At 43.5% G+C, this 22,167-nt stretch overlaps 1 long non-coding RNA gene across 1 annotated transcript; it reads left to right on the plus strand.

The window, feature by feature from the left end:
• The first annotated feature begins 5,383 nt into the window (after positions 1-5,383).
• On the plus strand, positions 5,384-7,805 carry LOC309326149. The gene is made up of 2 exons (XR_014150205.1): positions 5,384-5,590; positions 6,560-7,805. It is a non-coding gene; the product is annotated as an uncharacterized lncRNA (long non-coding RNA).
• Positions 7,806-22,167: the final 14,362 nt, after the last annotated feature.

The raw sequence follows: 22,167 nt of genomic DNA on the forward strand, positions 1-22,167 counted from the left end.
GGAAGGAACAGATCTGTCAGTTCGCCTGCCTGTCCCCCAGTCTGCCCTGCCCTGGCCCTTTTCGCTGAGAATGGCATGCGACAGAGGGGACTCTTGTCACCGGACAATATTTCAGCGAATTCTCTTAATTGTAACCAATAAAGGGCTCCTTTCCTCTCCAACCCCAGCCTCCTTCTCCTCCTGGATGGTCTTTTCCGCATTCCTCCTCATGGCCAAAGGCAAATATTTATTCCTGGCATATTTTCATATCCCCACCCCCCACCCCGCTTTCCGGGCTTCAGCCGTTAGGGAAAATGTAGGCTTCGAAATCTTTCCATTATTTGGCAGGGAGGGGAGGGGAGGGGGAGCTTCCCTTCGCCTTCCCTTTCCTTTTGGGGAATCTCATTCTTTCAAACGCCTTGCAGCGGAGCCAAAACACAGCACACTCAGCCTTCCCCAACTCATTCAATTCATTAACCTACCCCAGCAAAAGGCTAACAGGGCAGCGCTCTTTTAGGGAGGGAGGGGAGACACGACTAGAGGCCAAGGTCAAGTTGAAAGCGGCAACCTAGCCAATGCCAGGATGGTCATTCAGAGCCGGAGGAGTCTTGTCTGATTTGCTACAAAGAAACAGAAGAAGAAGAGGGGGGCAGCCAATTACTCCTTTCCAACCCCCCCCCCCCCGTGTGTCCTTTTCGGCCTTTCTGTCTGTCACTTTCCAGACAAACCCTTCCCTCTTCTGGTTACGGAGAACTTTGTGTGAAACTGTGGCTCTTTGAGGGTGAAGCACGATGCAAAACAAACAAGCAAACAAATCAAAAAATGTACCAGTAGAGGTGGGGATCCTATATGCTGTTCGTTTGTTTCCTTGCTTGGCTTTGACCAGTTCTGATGATAAAAAACAAACAAACACAGGGTGTGTGTGTGAGAGAGATAGATGAGGCTGTATTCACATCATTGCTCTGGCTCCCAAGAAAGGCCGAGTTTTGCTGGACATTGATCAGAACAGAAGCTTCTTCAAACTCAGCCTGACCTGCTGCGCGGATAAAAGAATGAGCATTTCTAGGGGCGTTTCCATTTGTCTGGTTCAGAAATGGATTTTTGAGGAATAAAAACATGAGGCGGTTATCGCCGTCGGTCCAATGCACAGTTTTTTGCTTCTCCGGTCATTGGGATGAAGAGAGGCGTCCAAAGAGTTCAGCTGGAGGTCCACACTGAAAGCCAACAGATAGGTGCTAGAGAAAGAAGCATGCACAAAAAAGCGAGGTTGGATGTGGACGTTGCTTTTTGCATGGTCTAAAAACTACCTGGCGATGAGCCGAGCAAACAGGAAAACCGTAGGGCTTGACCATGAATATTAGATGAGTGCGTATAATACGGGCGAAATCTGTTCTCTACTGGACGAGGGCAAAATAAAGTAAGATAAAAAATGTAAAACCTCTTTGCTTTCCTAAATGCAAGTAGAGCGACTGGTCTAGGTAGCCAAAATGAAGCTTTTGGTGGTTTGACGTGTGTTTGAAGGTTTTAAATTGATCTGTTCACTTCAAAGATCGTGTATATGTAGCAAAAGGGACAAGAGTCCACGTAAAAACTCTTGCAGAATTCCGCCATCCCGCTTTTGTTGATTTGTCTGTGACAACCCCAAGAAAGACCCGCCATAGCAGACGGACCCACACCTATGGCGTGTGGGTCCTCTCTGCTTTTGCGGTGTGTATATAGGTGTGTATAGGATTGCGGACACCAAGGATAATAGAAAGTTTGGGTGCTCTGTTCTCTGATGGTGGGTCTTCCTTCCGCAGGAGGTAGAAACCCAAACTGTACTCCCTTCCTAGTAGGCGGGATTCTTCCACTCCTGTGGAATGCTTAATCAAAATTACGAGATGGTCGCGACATCGCCCTCAACCTGCGGCCTAACGGATTATTCCTTATGCACCATATTACTGCTAATGACGACGGTCTTCTAAGATCGCCGCATGAAGTAGGAGTGACCCTTCCAGTTGTACTGAGAACTGCGGCCTTTTAAATCATGAATTTGGACTCCATTCTTTAACCGGACCAGAAATTCAGCTGAACACAATGGAAATTGGCAGCTGAATGACGCTTGAGAGGCATTGGCCTCACAGAACGATATCTGGTGGAAGAAGAGAGGGGCACTTCTAATCTAAAACCAAACCCTTGGAACGCATTAGAAAAGAAAACAAGGAATGATGTGGTTGTATTTATTCAGGAGAACCCGAGATGGTTAAAAGTGTTGAGAGAAAAATGTCACCCCCCTTTGCAACCTCTGTTTATGTATTAATGGAAGGAGGTTTGCAGCCGTGAGTGGATGAGCGTAAGAGGCGTCTCTCTTCTCCCTGTGGCTCTAGAGCATTCCTCAATGGCAAATACATTTTTCGCAGACTTAGGTCGGGGTGAAGACAAAGTTCATAGAAAAACGAAAAAGCTGGCATTCTTGCCCCGCCCCGTCTCTCCCCTCCTCAATAGATGCTACCACTTAGAAAATACTTCAACGTTATATAAAAGCACTGCTGGGGAAATCCTTCCTTAACACCAAAACAAAACACCCAAAGAACCCATGGAATCAACTGTGTTCCATGGAATCAGAGGGGGCTCCCTTCCAAATGTGTCTGCAGTGGAGTTCAGTGTTTGGCCCTGATTCACTTCAGACCCACTGAAATCAACAATACTTGAGTTAGCCAGCAACTAACTTGAATTATTGATTTCAATGGGACAGGCCGGAGTAAGAGTGCTACCCAGCTCCATTATTGTTTTGAAAATGGAGCTTTGCCATTTACTTCAGGAGAAAGAGAATACACCCAACATTTCTCTGGATTGTGAAATTTCTCTGATTGTAATAGTGGCATAACTCAGGTCCATTTTAATTAATGTGGCCCTTGCTACCTAATGTCCACATTACTACTACTATTAGTAGTATGAGTATGAGGAGTAGTAGTAAAAGCAGCAGCAGACATAGTAGTAGTCATAGAAGTATACTGAATGGTGTCCAGTATTTTTTATTAAACACAAATATTGCTTTTGGTCTAATCCATGGAAGCATGTTGATTTCTAATAACTCAGTTTCCAGGAGTGAAGAAAACCTTTAAAAGATGATGGTGGAAGTCTTTTAATTGGATTTGATTTTCATGAGCAAATGCAATTTACCTGCCATTACATTATTTTGGAGGAAAACTGTCAAGGCCTCTTCCTCCTCCTCCTCCTCCCATCATTTTCTCTGAAAACATTCCTGAGCCAGTTTTAAGGACACTTTGCATTCAAGGATATTCATGTGTTTCTAATGTAATTAAACAGCTTTACGAGCAGCATTTGCTGGACATCCTAACTCCCTCCCTCCCACTGAGTGCTCTTTTCCCCCCTTGGAGATAATTGGGAAATAAGAAAGATTTTCAAAAGCAAATGCTAAAGGGGGAGAAACGTTCAGGAAGACTTGTGCAGAGATTACACACAGAGAAAGTGCATTCCTGTTTAAAATCAGGGTAGGTAGATTACAACACACACAGAAAGAGAAGAGTGCAAAATTTTATTTCATCTAGTGTGTTTTTTCTCTCCCTCTCGGTGATTTAAAAACCGGCCATTTTCTGAAACCTCTATTTAGAACACAAGAGAGATTTAAAACGTCCAGGAAACATAAAACGAATCAAAGTCAGACTTGGGATGACTCAGTGCCTATTGTTTGAGTACAGTATATATTTACAGTATACACTTCTGTCAAACCTTTTATCGTTTTCCCACAATTTCTAATGGATCCTCTGAGGAATTTGAGAATTTAAGAACTGGCGGGGCGACGGTGTGTGTATGTGAGTGTGTGTGTGAACACAAATATAGGACTCCCCGCATTGAAGTAGGCGAGAGTTCTCTCATTCTCGCCTGTGTAGGTTAGTTTCTGTTTCTATCTGACCTGCTAAAGCGTTATGTTAAAAGTTATTAGGTGAAAAGATTTTATAACATCGTAGTATGGATAGCCTCGTGTTAAGCAGAAATGTGATATTTTAACTATTTATGGGATTAGGAGTGTCGCTAGAAAGTGATAAATTTATCAATCCACTCAATGTAGTCTTATCAGGCAAAGTGAGATAGTTTGTCCTATATCTTAAGGGGTATGGGGAGAAAAGAAAAGTGCGATGAAAATAATAGCCTGATTTTTTTAGAATGGGCCTGGAGTAGTTGTGTTTTATGTTTTGTTCCGGATCGGTTACAATTTACGTAGACCAGGAATGTATACCGATAGAACAATATTTCTAATTTATTTTAAATTTTTCCTAGGGGTTAGCCACTGTTTTTAAGAGAGAGAGAGAAATCAACTCTCTCCCTGGCAATCTTTTTAATTTCTGGCGGGAGTTCAGATAAATTGCTACCACATGATTACAAGCTCCATTGTTATAAAAGAATAATTAAACATATCCCCGAATCTCTTCGTGAGCGCTCATCGTTCTCCCTGAACCCCGGACCCACTGTATTATTTTTTTAGGTATAACCAAATGATTAGGTGAAGCAGGGGGCGGGGCGGGGGGAGGTCGATTTACAGTGTATGAGAACTATTTTCCTAAAACTTTTTTAAACCCCCCCCATCAGTTTCATTTCATTGCTTTGCCTTTACAGAAAGTAGCATCCGGATTGCTTAGTCTCAGGAGATTTAACCACCGAAAACTTATTTGTACTGTATTTGGAAGCTGATTTCGAAACCTAAGTATTCATCTGGGGGGGGGGGGTAGGAAGTGCTCTTGACGCTGCAACTCAAATTCCGTTTACTCCGGAGTAAATTTCTTCTGATTCTTAGTACTTGTCTGGAGTAAGTGGGCTTTGTCCTTTTGTAAAAAGTAAGAATACAGTAAATCAAGGGGTTGTAGCATATTTCCCCCTGCGATTTTACTAACTTAGCGTGTGTGTGTTCTGACCTTCATTTCCTCCTTTACAGATGAATACACCTCTACTATTTTGACAATATTTCCAATGAAGATGATTTTTTAAAAGGAGTTGGGGGAGCGCTAGGTCCAGACGTCTAATGCTCCCCACGTTGAAGTAGGTGAAAGTTGTCTCCTCCTATAAAATGATGGATAAGAGCCACTTGAGGAAGGAGGATAACTCCTCTTCGGAGAAATGCGAGAATCCAGCTAAACTTACCAGTTTTACTGCGGGCTTCTGGAAAGTGGAGCAACAACCTCAACTCCTCTGCCTAGTAGCTGAGGGTGGGGAGAATGCATTATTGGGTAATAATACCATCCGGTAACCCTGACCTCAAAATAAAAAAATCAAAAATCTGTACTTAGCCTTTTTAAAAATATATATATGCTGAACATAGGTGGGTTGTGTAGAATTCATTTCCCAGACCAAAACCACGATGCTGTTTAATTTATGGTTCTGGAACACCAGGCATTGTGGCCGTTGCTATAACAGAGTTGAATCGACCGGGATTGTCATTGCAGTTCATGCGGCGGCACATAAACCCGCTATTAAGGCGAAACTTCTCATACACACCAGGTTTTCTCTCTTTGCAACCAACTGGGAGTTTGTTTCTCGGCAGGATCTGGCAGCACAAGAAGTTCAAGGCTTTCCTTAAGAGTGAGACGACCAAAAGCTCATAGTGTTGATGCAGGTAACAGTCGGGAAAAGAGCCTTGATTTCATTCATATCCGAGGGCAGGGCTCGGCCCCTGGGATTTTTGTATTGCCTCAGCTTCCTGATCTCCGGATGTAGCTGGACTACAACTCTCCACCGACCAGGGATTATTGGAGCTGTGTAGTCCAAATCATCTGGAGGACACCAGGTTCATGAAGCATGCCCTAAATAACTTATCTTCTTCTCTGGGATGGTCCATACCCTCTAGTGTTGCCCAATGCAACAGGTTGTTAGAGTCAACTTCTGTTGTACTTTGCTCCCAGACAGTGTGTATGGCACTGGTAGGCAAAATGAACAACCTTTAGTGTAGGTGGGGGAACCTGTGGTTCTTCAGCTGTAGTTGGGACTCCAGCTACCATCAGCTGCAGCTGGTATGGCCATTGTTCATGGGGATGGAAGATGCAGTCTAGCAACATCTGGAAGGCCACAGGTTCCACACCCCTGCTCTAGAACAATGCCACAGAATTTAATGGGGCTACTGGAGAGTAAAAATAAAAAGCTGTCGCTGGAAGACTTGGACCTGGAAAATCCCTGTACTGGAAATCCTGTCTAAGTAAAAATTTCAGGAGGCCTTGAAGTCTTCCATCCGGTTGTTATGATGGTGCATGAGATCACTGCTATAAAGCACTTTGCAGACTTTTGTAACCTTCCACATCCCCCAAAGTTGGATGGAAATTAGTGGAGGACAAGATCCAAACCATTTGATGGCTGCTTTGCTATACCTTAAAATTCCCCCTTTCTTTGCTCATTCCGTAGTATACTCATCTGAACCCAGAATTACTATTGATGCCATTAGCCATCCATTTATTTATACTCTGTACGCTAAGCACGTTTAGCTGGAAGCAAAACTCAAATACTTCAGTGGAACTTGCTTCTAAGTACTGTATAGCACATGTGCTGTCGATAGGAGCATTGCCGAGTTTATCAGTCCCCCTTGTTCTTAAAGGTTTAAGGTGAATTTAAAAAGCCCGTCGACTGAAACGTTTCCTGCCAAGCCTCATCCAAACAGAACCCATCGCATTAATCTGGGTGGAATTTACGCACGAGAACTTCTCAACGGATTGCGCTCTGCATAAATTGAAGCTCCCAGATGGAAAGAGTTCTATATTATTAAGGAAGAAGTAGAGATATTGTCAAAGCTGTACTTAAAGCTGTGTAACGAACTGAATGTGTTAAGAGTTATCCTATAAAAAGAAAAATAACTGCTCTCGAGTAAGTGCATTGTGTTTTGCAGGCTGGGCACTCTGCTCCTAAATGCAATCCTAGACACCCCAAGTAAACCCGACTGGCCACAAATAAATATCAGTGGGATTTATTTTCAGTTAAATGGTTTTGGGTCTGGGAAGGAAGACACCGTCAAATGGATCTGGAGTATTATGGTTTTGACTGTAGGACTGTCGCTGTCCCTTTACTGCCGATATTTCTCACCTCAACGAAAATAAATGTGTTTTTCAAACTCCAGATAATCCCTACAAAGAGTTACTGCTTTAATAAACAGGAATTTAAAAATCTGTGACCTTCTGGTGTAACAGCTTGCTGCAGGCGACCATATTTCTATAAAAAAATAATGAGACGGGGTGTGTTCAGAAGTACTGTTACTTAATCCGCACGTTCAGTTCTTGCAATGACCGAGGGCGACTAACAGTTCACAGGAAATATTGTGGAATCTCCATCAAACATGACAAAAAAACACACGAAGTAACCAAATCTTCCTTTGGAATGCTTTAAGCGACTATAAACACACTGAAAACGCGATGCAACACAAGATCAACACTGGCAAAGTTGCTAATTCTCATATGACTCAATCTCGTCTGTTGCTTTACCGCTCTCGTATGCTGAAATAATTTTTATTTTGAAATAAACTGTAATCAGGATCGGGAAGGATCAGTTTAACAAGTATGGAACATTCTGGAGCTCTGAAAAGGCACAACACATACCTGTCTAAGTACAAGGAGAGTTTATATCTGAAATCCCTGTTGGCTGAAAGTCGGGATGTAGTTTTGTCTGCAATCCTGAGTCCAGTTAGGTTTCGATCCCGTTACCTTCGCTGCTCTTCCAGCAGCCACACTATTACATAATTAATTTTAACCAACACATATTCTGAGTTAAGCAGCACACCATCACATCATATTTTTATATGTATCTATCTAGAAGGTTGACACCTTAACTTTTGATAAATGGATGGATTGCTATGGCGTTGTTACAGTTGTGCCCGAGGAACACCAATCTCCATTAATGTACTTATGTAAATAATTATGGCTGGTGTTGCAATGCTTATAAATCCTAAGGGTGCATTTTTTAAAGTGACTGGGGCAGGATGGATGGTTAGATGGTTGGGAGAGCAACCCCATCTCTGGATGAGGATGAGGATGATTAATCCAGCCTTTAACCTGAAAGTTCCCAGGGTAGGGCAGAAACAATTCATTAAAATCAAAGCAACTGAAATCCATAAAACCATATGGCGCCCCTACCTTCCCAGCAGTCATGGAGCCTTTCATATAAGAAAAAGCACTAATTATTTCCTCGCAATATATGGATCTTATCATAGAAAGGCGGAATATAAAGGTCCACAATAAATATATGCTGCTGTCATATTTGGTCTGCGCCACCGTTTTGCCTAGAGACGCCTGCACGGTTTTTTGGGATGAGTAGAACTATTGTTCCCGAGTAAGGAGACAAAATGAACGCTTTGCAAAGAAGGAAGTTTCCCTCTCTTAATCTTTGCGATCCAACTGGAAAGACAAGTGTAGAAACTGTAGTACAAACCTTAGCACCTGGAAGGAGAAAACAGACCCATACTACTACTACTACTACTTTACTACTACCACTACCACCACCAAAATATATTATTTTGGGGTGCCCTCGCTAATAACAGCCCATTCCGCAGCTCAGCTAAGTTCAGTTCTCTGGAGCCAGGTCAATTTAAGTGCCATCGAGGAGGTCAGATTAATGATAACAACATCGATCTGGAGTGCTGCTGGAACCAAGGGGTTAGTTCCTTATTGGGCATTTTCGGGTTTATAGTTTGGGTTTATTATATGCATTTTCCCTCTATTAACTCCAACGTCTAGGAGAGTGCAGTGTCAATCCAGCCCCCTCCCCGCACTGATTAGTTTTCTTGGGAACAGGCCCCCATTCCTTTCGGAGCTGGGAGGCTTGCAGAGCCTTTAATGAAGGGTCTCTGGACTGAGCCCGTTCAGCAGCAACTAGGCAGCCAGATGAAAGCAAAAACCCCGTAGGTGAAAGTGGGGGAGACTTTATGATTGAGATAGCGGGGGGAAGAGCCATTTCAACAACAGGCCTCTTGTTCGCGACCTTCTGTGCCCATGGCTCGGTTCAACATAATAGTCCAAAGGAGTTGACTTCGTGCCAGCATCTCAAGGACTTTCTCTCTCTCCCCTCACGGTTTTTTTAACCATGCATAATTATTATTTTTCTTTAAAAGAATCTCAAATGGTTTAGCCTAGAGTTAAATACAGCCATTTATTTCATAGGTACCGCTTAAAAAACAAAAACAACACACACACAGACACGTCTCCATGTATCCAGCTTAACAGCCTTCTGTCGTGCAGATTTCACTGTTGTTGCAGCGGTGGTTGAATATCCGTGGGGTAGCCCTATGGAGACTGCTAGTAATCCACTTCTCTAAAGCTTTGGGGGGGCGGTTTAGATATTTTTCTTGTTGGGGGCTGCAGGGGTTATGTCAGGTTATCTGCTATCGCCTGGTGGCTGTCTAAATTGGGGCGCTCGAAGACAAGGGTTCATTTGTCAAGCAGCAAAAAGATATTGGAAGGGCGAAGACTCGAGGCACCAGCTGATTTGGTATGGGCTGCTTATAGCTCAGCAAGCGATTTCCCCCAACTTTAACACGGACTTCGTAGATCAAATCTCACGGGGATTGGGTCTGCTGACCGCTGACGGAGCCTGGGTGTGCTTTTTTTGGGAAGCGTAGTGGAAGCAAGTCAACAAGGGTCTCCGGGGCATGCGATGGCGTAGGGAAAAGCGATGACTCGAAGGAGGTGCAGGGGTGACATAAGCAAGCAAACAAAACGAACAGGTTTCCTGAGCAGTCATCTCAGACCAAGGGTGGTGGTGGGGGAGAGGATCTGACTTGATGACCAACCCATCTTGACAGCCTTCGACTTGCCCACTGTGAAGTTCTTGCCAAAACAACAGCAGAAGAAACACATGAGCTACGCATAAGCTGGCGAAACCGGGACCTCGTATGTCAATATCGCAATGAGTGACGTGGATTGTAAGTCTGTCTTTGGGCGTCGAATGAAATGCAATCTGCTGCTGCTTCTGCGAGAGCAGGATGGGAGGGGCGGGAGGCGATTTCGTGAAAGAGTAAGAGTAAGAGGGAAGGGTATGTGTGCGGATGTCCTGCTAGCCAATTATTATTATAGCTATTATTGCTTAAGTTAACCCTTCTTCTAACGCGAGTTTTCTACGGGTGGGAGAATAAGGTAAATAGTTTGCTGATGGGGATGCAATGGGGAGGGGGAAGAACGAGAAGGATCAGACCCAAAAAGACCGTGCAAAGGACCAAGGGTGGAGTGTTGGAGAAATCCATACAGTATTATGAAAACACTCAGGCACCCTTAGTTTGCTCTAGAATGTCAAATGTTTCCAAAACTTACACACCACGCTTTAGTAGAACGGGAATGATTATTGAGGTAAAATGGATTTCAACGACATGTACTTCCATTTGCTGTGTTTGACATCGGTGTATTAGAACTCACATCCATTTTTACGATGCACGTTTGAACCAAAGTCCTCTCTTGCAGGGAACGCCTATACATGCCTACTCTAAAGTAAACACCCAGTGAATTTAATAGGACGTACTCCTGTGTAAGAGGGCACAGGATTGCAGCCCTCGCTGAATGGATAGAAATAGGTGGAATCCAGCCATCTTCTATGTGTTCAAAATCCACAAAGCGTTTCTTCCTTTGTCATGCTTTTATTATAATTCCACGTTGGCTTCAGAACTGTTGAGCTCACCTGCCCTCTTTGTAGCTGATGAGGAATCAAGCGTTTCAGCAGGCTAACAATCCAATGGAGCAGTCAAATCAACATGAGCTGGCAGGAGAATTGTCATACGCAACTAAGTCAGATTTAATATTGCAATTGTTGTGCAAATGTTTCTATGCACAGAGAGGGAGGGAGGGAGAGAGAGAGAGAGAGTTTTTAGGTCTTTTGAAAACTTCTTCAAATTATAGGCATTCACTTAAATGTGAAAACAACATGTATCCGGTCGTGTGAGAAAGTTAAAAGGATATGTGACAGCAGCAACAATTGGAACAAAGAGTCCTGAATCAATACCTGAGTTGGGCATGCATTGGGGTGTGTGCGTGTGTGCCTGTGCGTGTACAAAACCCCTGTTAGTTACACTTTTAGACATTTGGTTTCCCATGTGTAGATGTGTTTTTCTCCTGGATTTATTATGGATTTGTATTTGGAAATATGGCAATTGATCTAATCTGGTTCATAAACGAACCACTTCCTTTGAGATCCCCAGGGAACAGAAGTATGATTTATTCAAGAAGAAAAATAGTGTTGTGTGAATGATGAAATAGCAGTGCCTGAAGATCCTGCGAATTAAAAGGGGGGGGGGAGCCTTCAGAATTCGTTGCCATGATCTTTGCTTCTGGCTTTCTGCATTTTTAGAAAAACCAAGAAAAGTACCACATTTTAATAGGCAAACAGAGCTGAAATCTATTGGAACAGCACACATTTTAACTCTTTGAGGTGGCAAATGCAATCCCATACACACTTGCCCACTGAACCCAGTTGGACTTCTGAGGAGACATGTACAGTGAGAGGACTGGTACGGTTCATTAGTTGCAGTGGAATCCTTTGTACGTTGAGTCAGAAATAAATTCTATTGAACTAAATGTGACCCACTGATTAGTAAGTGTACTTAGGACTACAACCTGAAATTCCTATCCCATGTAGTCTTCTAGAAGCCAAAGGTGAATAAAGAATAAAACAAAATAATAATATATATATATGTATATCTATATAGCGTTTTGAGAGAAATAATAATAATATCGCTTTGGATTAAAAAATAAGGATTGAAAACAGTGATTGAAAAACTATGGAAGATATTCAACTGTTACTTTCCTACAGAAAATAATATAATTCTAGAGAGCCTTTGAATATGAATTAAGGCAAGAAAATAGAAAAAGATGAGGGCATAAAAACCATTTGAAGATATTCAACAGTTATAGGGGGAAAAACACTACTGGAGATATCTTGAAATGGAAGGAAACTTTCAGACAACTCCAGCTGAGATTTGTATCCCAGAAACAATGTTAACAGAGATAAAGTTGAGGAAGTGGGGGATCCATGATTTGGCTATGCAAATAAATCAAGTAACCTAAAAAGAGAGAGAGTACAGAACATACACATTATAGTAATGTGTCTTACAGTGAAATCTTATTCATGTCTCCTCAGAAGTACGAGCTTCACTGGGTTCAAGTGGACTTACCCTGGGATGTATAGAATTCAGTGGCGTAGCGTGGGTTGTCAGCACCCGGGGCAAGGCAAGTAATTTGCGCCCCCTAACCCGTGGATTTGCGCCCCCTAACCCGTGGATTTGCCCTAGCCCCAGATGTTGCACCCGGTGCGGCCGGCCCCCCCTGCACCCCCCACGCTACGCCACTGATAGAATTGCAGCCTTAATTGCCTTGCATTGTTGTCTAAGTTGCACATATCTAAATATTTTCTAGGATATCAACCTACCAGATTAATTTACTTGCAGTGTGATGTTAAGGCATGTGGCATCTTCATGTAAGTACATTACAACAGGGGCCACCAACCCTTTTGGGTCAGTGGGAATATTGCAAATGTGTCATGGCTGCCATGGGGGCACAACGTAACGCAAAATGGCTGCCATATCTAAAAGGACATCAAAGGAAAAGAGGAGCACAAAATGGTACTGTCCCATCAAGAGAAAAAGGCCTCGACTACACTTGCTCAGAGAGAGACACTCTTTGCACCTCTTCTCTGTTCAGAATGGAAGTGAGTGTTGGTGTTCTGCCCCCTGGAATCCAATGAAATCCATGTACGTTTAAGGGGGCATGTGCAATGTAGGAGAGGCTAAGCTAGTGGAAACAGGAACTGAACAAGAAGAGCAAAAAATTTTCTGAGCTTTGTGGATTTTTACATAGACCTTTCATGAGTGCCATAGGAAGTACTGTCAGGGCCCTTGGAACCTGCTGGTACTACACTGGTGACCTCTGATATGGGCATATCTACAGCTGGACTGGTGCAACATGCTAGAGTGGGGTCTTCCCTAGGGTTATTAAAATAATACATACCCATAACCTTCAAACAGGACAGAATTTGATTGCTAGGATTCTGGCTGGTTTACAAAGATGAAGGCATATTATAGTCATTCTGAAGGAGCTATACTGCTTCACTGCTGAGTGCAAATCAAGGTGCTGGTGCTTAACTTTAAAGCCCTAATAGGCTTGGTGCACAGATATGTGAAGGAGCAATTCCTCTTTGTGGGCATGTTAAGGAAGGTAGGGGAGGATATATTGTTTTGATATTATTTTTCCTTGCTCACGCTAGTGAGTAAACAGCAGAGCACGTTCCCTTTGCAACTTATTGGAAGCAAGTTGATGATTCGTTAGAATCCTTTAATTAAGCAACCCAGTCTGGATTGTTCCTGCTAGGTTTCCCTTTATTTCCCTCTTAAAATAATAACAACACAACACAGTCTTCTTTAAAAGGAAGAATAAAGTTTTACTCACATTCAGTTCACAGCAGTAATCCGAAGGCAGGCTTTATCTTGGGGTTCTACTTGTGGGCGCCATCCTATGTGAAGGTTGAGCCATGTGCTGGTTAAGAGGCAGCGGAGAGCTAGAGTCCAAGAGTCCAAGAGAGAGCTGGTTGCATGGCCAGCCCTTTTACCTGGTCGCACACAGGGGGAGGAAGCTCCAGAGCAGGTATGACAGGAAGTCTTCTCTGTTTGGAGCCACATTCCCCTGTGTGTCCATTCTAGGCAACAGGAAAATGTTGTACTTGACTGCTCTATGAATAATACACCCCAGACTCCTTCATCAACTTGCCCATGCATTAAAATGGTCAAAAGTGGTCCTTAGGAGAAGATCATTCCACATAAGCAAAAGAGATGGCCTTCTCTGTGGTGGCACCTTAACTGCAGAAGGCCCTCCAGAGCAAGGTACATGACACCAGGGACATTGTAAGCAGGTGGCCCAGGGAGCCCAGCCCAGGCCTTTTCTTCCAGTCCTTGGATTCCCTGGCCCTTTGTCCCTTTAAACAAAGAAAGAAGGAAGGAAGGAAGGAAGGAAGGAAGGAAGGAAGGAAGGAAGGAAGGGGAAGGGCTGCAGATCCTAGATTCTTCTTCTTCTTCTTCTTCTTCTTCTTCTTCTTCTTCTTCTTCTTCTTCTTCTTCTTCTTCTTCGCCTGCTTCTCCTCCTCCTCCCATCTCATCATAATCACTATTACTATTCTTTGGCTTTGCTTACAGGGTGACTGGGTGTACTTCAAAGCATAGTGCCAGTGAAACACCATCAACCCACCATCTCAGTTTGGCTTGATGCACTTCTTTTACTTTCAGCATGTACATAAACGGCTGTTCTTACTAATAAATTGTGAGTGTGGCAGAGGGTTCAATTCACATGCAGCGCACCGGGCCCACAAAATCCTCTTGGCACTCCATATCTCAGGGTAAGCCTTGACAGGCAGCCACAATTTGCATCTGTAAAACATGAGTTAGCATCTGGAGAAATTATGAACCTTTGTGTCATGGACCTGTTGAATGAATTTTTTCAGTACCTTGCAACACCCTTGCCCAGGCGCTGACATTGTACTCTTTCCGGGGCTGGGTCAAAGCTTATATACTTACCTAGGTATACATAATTATAGTATATTTTTAGCCAACTGATCTGTTTTACACCTCTCAAATTTTGGTATTGTTGGTTATGTTTCCTATTGATATGCGCAGTTTAAATTAATATGTATACAAAGGTTACCAGATTTTTTTCAAAGAATCCGGGGACACTTATTAAAAAAAAGAGAGAGAAAAGGTTATTTTTAATTTTTATTTTAAAAATAAGAGGTAATATCTTTTCTTCTGTGGTCTCCCCTGTTGCATGGCCTTGCGTGGCCTTCCTCTGGGCCCTGGCCTGTTCTCTTGGAGTGCTAGCCACCATGGAGTAGGCTCGGACTGGGCCTGGGCTCAGCCACCTGTCCTTGCACTCCTGGTGCTCTCCTACCTCTCCTTCTCAGCAGCAGTGGCAGCGGTGCAAGGTCAGGGCTCCCCTTTTTTCTCCTTCCTTTCTCTCTCTCTTCCTTCTCCTCCTCCTCTCCTCCTTCTCCCTGCACTGGCTCCGGGGTTTTCCTGGCCCCAGAGCGCCGCTGGGCAGTCGGCCAGGTGGCCGGGTGCTCTTGCTCCCGGCTCGATTTGTGTGTCAGTGGTTCCCCTAGATGATGCGCCAGGAGTCCCCAGTCCCCCCTCAGCAGTGGCTGCAGCAGCGGCAGTCTCAGCAGCCCGGAACCAGCCTGGTAGCGCAGTTGGCTCTGGCTGGCTTCAGGAGCTGCACACTGCTGTGATGCCTGCCATTTTGCCTCACTGGAAGTCCCCATATGATGGGTCTTCTGCCGTTGAACCAATCATGCAACATTCATTCCCTACTAATAAATCTACAACTATATAAATCTACAAAATATAAATCTGGGGACATTCCAAGGATGGATTTTGTCTGGGGACAAATTTGTAAATCTGGGGACTGTCCCTGGGAAACGGGGACGTCTGGTAACCATAATGTATACTGGCCCTAAAATCCATTTTTTGGATGAAGGTGTCATTTATAGATAAATAGTTACCGTTGCGGTGGGAAGGCAAACAGCATTTCCGTGCACTGCTCTGGTTTTGCCAGAAGCGGCTTAGTCATGCTGGCCACAGAACCTGGAAAAACTGTCTGCGGACAAACGTCGGCTCCCTCGGCCAGTAAAGTGAGATGAGCACCGCAACCCCAGAGTCGTCTGCACTGGACTTAACTGTCAGGGGTCCCTTACCTTTACCCATGTTATACAACCCCCCTCAGGAAAGGGCAGGCACCCGAGTATCAGGTGAGTATCAAAGGTGGTTGCTGAGCATTTGGATGGGTTAAAATTCAGTTTCCCTGGTTTTATCCTGAATTGTGCTATCCTGCACTTGGTTCTAACGTACAAAATTGGTTTTGGTAAATTGAATAGGGTTTCTTCTATTGTAACTTTAACTATTTTGCTGGATTTTTTTATTTTTATTTTTGTAAGCTGCTTTGAGCTTATTGTATAAACAAAAGTGTGGTATACATTTTAAACATAAGCAACCTTCTTTAAACGTCACAGCAGGCACCAACATGAAAGCTAAGAGACCCTGTTTGCTTCCATTTCCATGAAGAGGTTATGTGTGAATCACTGGATGGTTTTATTTCTGTTTACCTTCTTGTGCATTTGCCTTGTTTGTAGATCTGTCATTCATTTGAAGAAATGTGAGTTGACTATTCGATGAATCAATCTGTGAAACTTGCATAAAATTGCATAGAGAGAGCCACTATGGTGTAGCACCTGGAGTGTTGGATTAAGGCTTGGGAGACCAAAGTTCAGATTCTTGCTCAGCCATGAAATATAATGGCGTCTTTGTGCCAGTCACAATCTCTGAGCCTAACCAACCCAAGAGAGTTGTCATGAGGATGAAATCAGGAGCAGGAACGTAGGAAACTGCTTTGAACAGATTCAGACCATTGGTCCATCTAGCTCAATATTATGGGATATTTATTGCAGTCAAACTAACAGTTCATGTTTTGCCAGTTAGGCGCATGAAGGGGTTGACGCTTACAGAGCTTTCCTGTAAACTTGCTAGAGAGAACTCTGTGAGATCACTTCCTTATTGTGTCCTGACAGGAAGAGAGTGCTCCTCCCTGCTTGGGCACACACTGTATTCCACCATGTCTGTAATGTGAGAGCATCTGTAACTCTGAGCTTTACCTCACACTCCATTTTTAAGCTAGACTTTTGAATGTCTCAGGAACTCAATTAGCATTTTAAGCCTGCCTGCACCTAGCTGCTGTATCACATAGGGATATGTATAGATGCTATACATCTGAGTCTGAGTGGTAGCTCAGGCAGTAAAAAGGTAAAGGGACCGCTGACCATTAGGTCCAGTTGCAGATGACTCTGGGGTTGTGGCGCTCATCTCACTTCATTGGCTGAAGGAGCTGGTGTACAGCTTCCGGGTCATGTGGCCAGCATGACTAAGCCACTTCTGGCGAACCAGAGCAGAGCACGGAAATGCCGTTTACCATCCCACTGGAGTGGTACCTATTTATCTACTTGAACTTTGATGTGCTTTCGAACTGCTAGGTTGGCAGGAGCAGGGACCGAGCAACAGGAGCTCACCCCGTCGCGGGGATTCGAACCACCGATCTTCTGATTGGCAAGCCCTAGACTCTGTGGTTTAACCCACAGACAGTAGCAGTTCTCATATTTTTGGTGTGGTGATGAAATGAAGAGTAACAGAGGGAAAAGAAGATGTGCCCTGGCAGGCAAGCATAATATATATGGTTAGGTCCTCCCTCTCCCAGGGTACAGTGGGAGTGTCTCTCTCAGAGTCCTCTCTAGCAAACTTACAGGAAAACTCTGTGAGCTTCAGCTCCTGTCATGTGCTTATCTAGCAAACATGCATTGCTGGTTTGAACACATTGTAAATATCCCCACATGTTATTCCTCAAGATGTAAACTGAGTGAGTAAATGTTATTTTCACCTTTTACAGGACGGTATGGGTATGATTATTATGTTAAGGGCAAGAAAAGGGGGTAATGCTAGGAAAATCTAGTCTGCCTTAAGGCATCCAGGATTACTAAAGCTAAAAGGCTAAAACCAGCCTTTTAAACTGCAAAGGGATTGCACTCTGCTGCACTCACAAGTGTGAGAAAGTAAGGATCATATCTAATAGGTAAAGGTAAGGTAAAGGACCACTGGGTGGTTAAGTCCATTCAAAGGCGTCTATGGGGTGTGGCACTCATCTTGCTTCAGGCCAAGGGGGCCTGCATCCACAGACAGCTTTCTGGGTCATGTGGCCAGCATGACTAAACCACTTATGGCACAATGGGACATCTTGATGGAAGTCAGAGTGCACAGAAACACCGTTTAGATGTGTAATAGATACATCCTCTCCTAGCAACTAATCGCATCCCAACATGTCAAAGTGGTGTGATGTGCTTTAAATGTATGGTGTGTATGTGACCTTAAGCTGATGAAACTAAGAAAGTGCAGGGGAAAACCAGGAGTGGATTTAGGTATTGCCTATACTGACTGCCAGGAGGTCTACAGGATTTCATACTCTCCAACATTTCTCTGATGAAAATAGGGACGTTCCATTCCATAATGATAATTTTACTATAGTATTTATACCCCACACATCTTACTGGGTTGCCCCAGCCACTCTTGGCTGTTTTCAACTTATAGAAAAAACATAAGAAAATATTAAGCTTCCTATACTGCCTTCAGTCAGCTCAGAGGTCAGATAACTCCATACCCTCCAACATTTCTCCAATGAAAATAGGGACACCCTAAGGAAAAGCGGGACATTCTGGGATCAAATCAGAAACTGGGACAGCTTCTGTAAATCCAGGACTGTCCCTGGAAAATAGGGATACTTGGAGGGTCTGGGATTTCATGCAAGGAATATTCCCAGCTCTATTTGCAGATGCTGGGGACTGAACCCAACACCTTCAGCCTACAAAGCAGATGTTTTGTTACTGAGCCACAGCCCTTGCTTGGAAGAACCATTTGTGTCACCCTGAGTTCCTTGGGGGAAGAGTAGGATATCAATGTAATGAATGAGTGACTAAATAAATGTGGGGGAAAGCAATTGTTCTGAAGGAGGGAGCATGCTTCTTTTGTTTTTAGATGACACAGGTTTGTGCCATAGGAGGCATAATCTTAGAAGTGCAATTCCTTCTAATGGAGCAGAAAAAAGAGGGAATGCCTTAAAAAAATAGATAGTGCTTTCCATCTGCAAGTCCTCATATAAAAATAGTAGATGTTTTTAATCTGTTGGGTGAGTCACAGGAGAATCTTTAAAACTAAACATTTTAAGATCAATTAATCTTACATTAAAATGTTACTGCCTTAGTTATTTGATATCATTGCAGTTACTTCTCTAATGAGGTCACTTCCATGTGTAAGGCCAGGGGGAGTCTGTGGTGCCATCTGGGTAGGTCTTTGGGGCAGATGTCAACAGAATGAGTAGGAGGACCCCTCCAAATACAGCATAGATGATATTTTCAAGGAAGCAAAGTACAGCAACAGCCAATTTAGGCGTGTCCAAATGATGCATGATTGCACACATGGTGCAGAACCTGGAAGTAGCCCCAAAACTTCATAAAGACATCATGGAAGGGGGGAAGAATGGGATGGAATGGGGGCAGGGCAGGGCAGGGCAGGGCAGAATGGGGTGGAGGAGGGCCCACCCCCCCCAACAAAATGAGAATTGCCTGTAATCTGAATTACCATTGGAAGAGCAGGTAGGGTTGTCTGTAATACCATTAAGTCCAGAGTATAAAATTACCTAACTTCACCACTGAGGACAGTTACTCTATCTCCTCCAAGAAAGGCAGATATTTAAGAACAATAAAGAAGATACATACTTCATCTGACCCTTAAAGGTAAAGGGATCCCTTACTCTGGGGTTGCGACGCTCATCTCGCTTTACTGGCCGAGGGAGCTGGTGTACAGCTGGTCATGTAGCCAGCATGACTAAGCTGCTTCTGGTGAACCAGAGCAGCACACAGAAACACCGTTTACCTTCCCACTGGAGCAGTACCTATTTATCTACTTTGATGTGCTTTCAAACTGCTAGGTTGGCAAGAGCAGGGACTGAGCATCCTGTTGCGGGGATTCGAACCGCCAACCTTCTGATCAGCAAGCCCTAGGCCCTGTGGTTTAACCCACAGTGCCACCCATGTCCCTCATCTGACCCTTAGGTGCATACATATTCCTAGCTAAACTAATCTATTAGTAAGATTAGTTGTTAATTATTATTATCTATTAAATTTGTATACAATCCTTCATCTGGATATCAGGGTGGTTCACACATAAAAATACAAAATGAGAAGACAAAATACATAATAAAACAACAACAACCAACCAATAACCCTTCTCATCTATGAATAGACCACCTTTAACATTGCCTAAAATGGGATCTCTCATCTGCGATTGGGGGCACAGACCATTTCAGAGGCTATAGCCCCAGCTGTCTTATAATTTCTCTGCACTTACTAGCACTGGGATAAACAATTTGGAATCCTGTCCCCAGGGGAGAAGGAGGAGCCCATCATTTCCATAATGACAGAAAGTATAGCAGTAATATGGTATATATAGATCCCTCATTGTTCTGCGAAAGGGAACTTACATAAAAGGAGCACAGAGATGCAAGTAATGCTGGATTCAACCTGTGCTTGAATTACTCCCTCACCCCTCCAAAATTTTCTGATTTGTCGCGCTCTCTGCTGCAAGCATTTCGTGAAAGGTCAACGCAAGCTCACGCTAAAATATCTATTCCTGAATTCAGAGCTCCCTCTGGGAAAGTGAGTGGCACAACAGTGTCGCCAAGTTGAACTCGATCTGGGGCGTTGACTGGGTGTTTGTTGGGCTTGGCACGTCCTGGGGGAGGGGTACCGCGCCGGACTGGCATTTGGAGTTGCTGATCTGAGAAGAGGAGGAGCCGAAGAAGTCTCTGGGACGGGCTGCTCATCACTCAAGGGATGGCAAGGCCGCAGCTCTTGCGGAGAGGCTTCGTGGCCGAGGCGGGACGCAGTCGTGCCATTAAACGCACAGTCAGAATGCAAAGCCAGAGGAAAGGAAGAGAGAGGTTGCGCAACCCACATTCCCGGGTCCGGGATGATCACTGCTCTCTGGTGGAGCTGCAGTTGCAAGACGTTCCCACTAGATGTCTTCCCAGTTAATGATAGTGAGAGGACTCTTTCCTTTTCCAATGTCGGGTGCCCCTCTGCTCGGAGTCCACTATCCCGTTGGGTAACGAAACACGTCTCTTTTGCATTTAGGAAGGGGAAAAATGAGAGATATACACACACCCCTGTCTTCATTCTAAGGAGGATTTCTGCAATTTCAAGCTAGAAATTGAGGCTGGATTTATTTTTATTTTTTTGCTGCTCTCTCTCCCCACCCCCGCAGTTTTCCTCCAGGGCGGGGATCGTTCTGCTCACGCAACTGGACTGCTTTTTATTACTTTGTGATTGTGTTTAAATAACACGGGGAAGCTGAGCACACACTCCGGACCACACTTTAATCAGCTGAAGTCAAGGACGCCCAGGTGGTAAATGAGTTTACTTTGCAATTTCTGCTTTGGTACAATATATGGTCCAAAGGTTCATCTTGCTCTTTAGAGACACAGCGTTAACTTAAAGCCGCAAAAGATGAACTCACCTACACGGCTTCTTGAAGCCGGCCGGTTGCTACCTTCGCCTCCTTAAAAGTGAGAATAGTTCTCAGGAGGAAACAGATTTCTAATTAAGAAATATCGCCAATGTACAAACAGACACCTTGCCCATATATCCAAAGGGTTTACTGGCAGTTAAGACACCTTTCGCCTTCCGCTGCGCTCTCGGCAGACACACAGTAGCGGGCAATTAAGTTCTCGTGGCACAGATAAAATTTGATATAGCTATGTAGGTGAGACTGGAAAAATAAATAACGATTGTCCTTCACCTCAGTAAATGAACACTCGGGAAGGTTAACTTCAGTTATATAATATAAATTAATACAGTCTTAAAATTATTTTAATAGACTTCGGGGAGATGGATCTCCACAATAACAGAGATCCATAGATTTTGCATGTGTATATATTATGCGTATATCACAATCCAGTACATATTTAGGAGCAGTTAAATCTTCCCTACCTGGCAGCCTAAGTCTGTGCTGAGTTGCGACGTGTTATACCAAGGCGGCTGGTTCTGCAGGATGATCCTTCGATGTTTTGTGCATGTGTTTGCTATATTATATTATATTATATTATATTATATTATATTATATTATATTATATTATATTATATTATATTATATTATATTATATTACTATACTATACTATACGGGTTGTCTTTTAATATATGTGTGTAGCATTAAATATTTCTCCAGCCGAGAAATTAAAAATATTTTTCCACTTCACTCTCACAGGCATACATTTGTGCACCTCGCTACAAGGCCGAATATTGATACCGTGTTACAAAGCTATTTAAAAGCTGTGCGAGCACAACAGCAAAAAAGAAATAAAATCAAATGTTTATTTGTCATTTGGATGGATTTAAATTTGAGGTTTGACTAGCAAGGGAAGAAGATTCATTCGCTGTTTTAAGATAGACCTTAATATTATTTCGTATTTAAACGAAAGAGGAGAAGGAAAAGGAAGAGAGGTTTACTTTCTCTGTTTTAATTTTTGAAACTAAGGAGTTAATACAACCCACATTTTCGCATAGATTAAGGTATTAGACCCAAATATACGAAAGGCCTCACTGAA

The sequence above is a fragment of the Podarcis erhardii genome, assembly GCF_964252035.2.
Source record: "Podarcis erhardii genome assembly, chromosome: 12".
Classification (NCBI taxonomy): domain Eukaryota; kingdom Metazoa; phylum Chordata; class Lepidosauria; order Squamata; family Lacertidae; genus Podarcis; species Podarcis erhardii.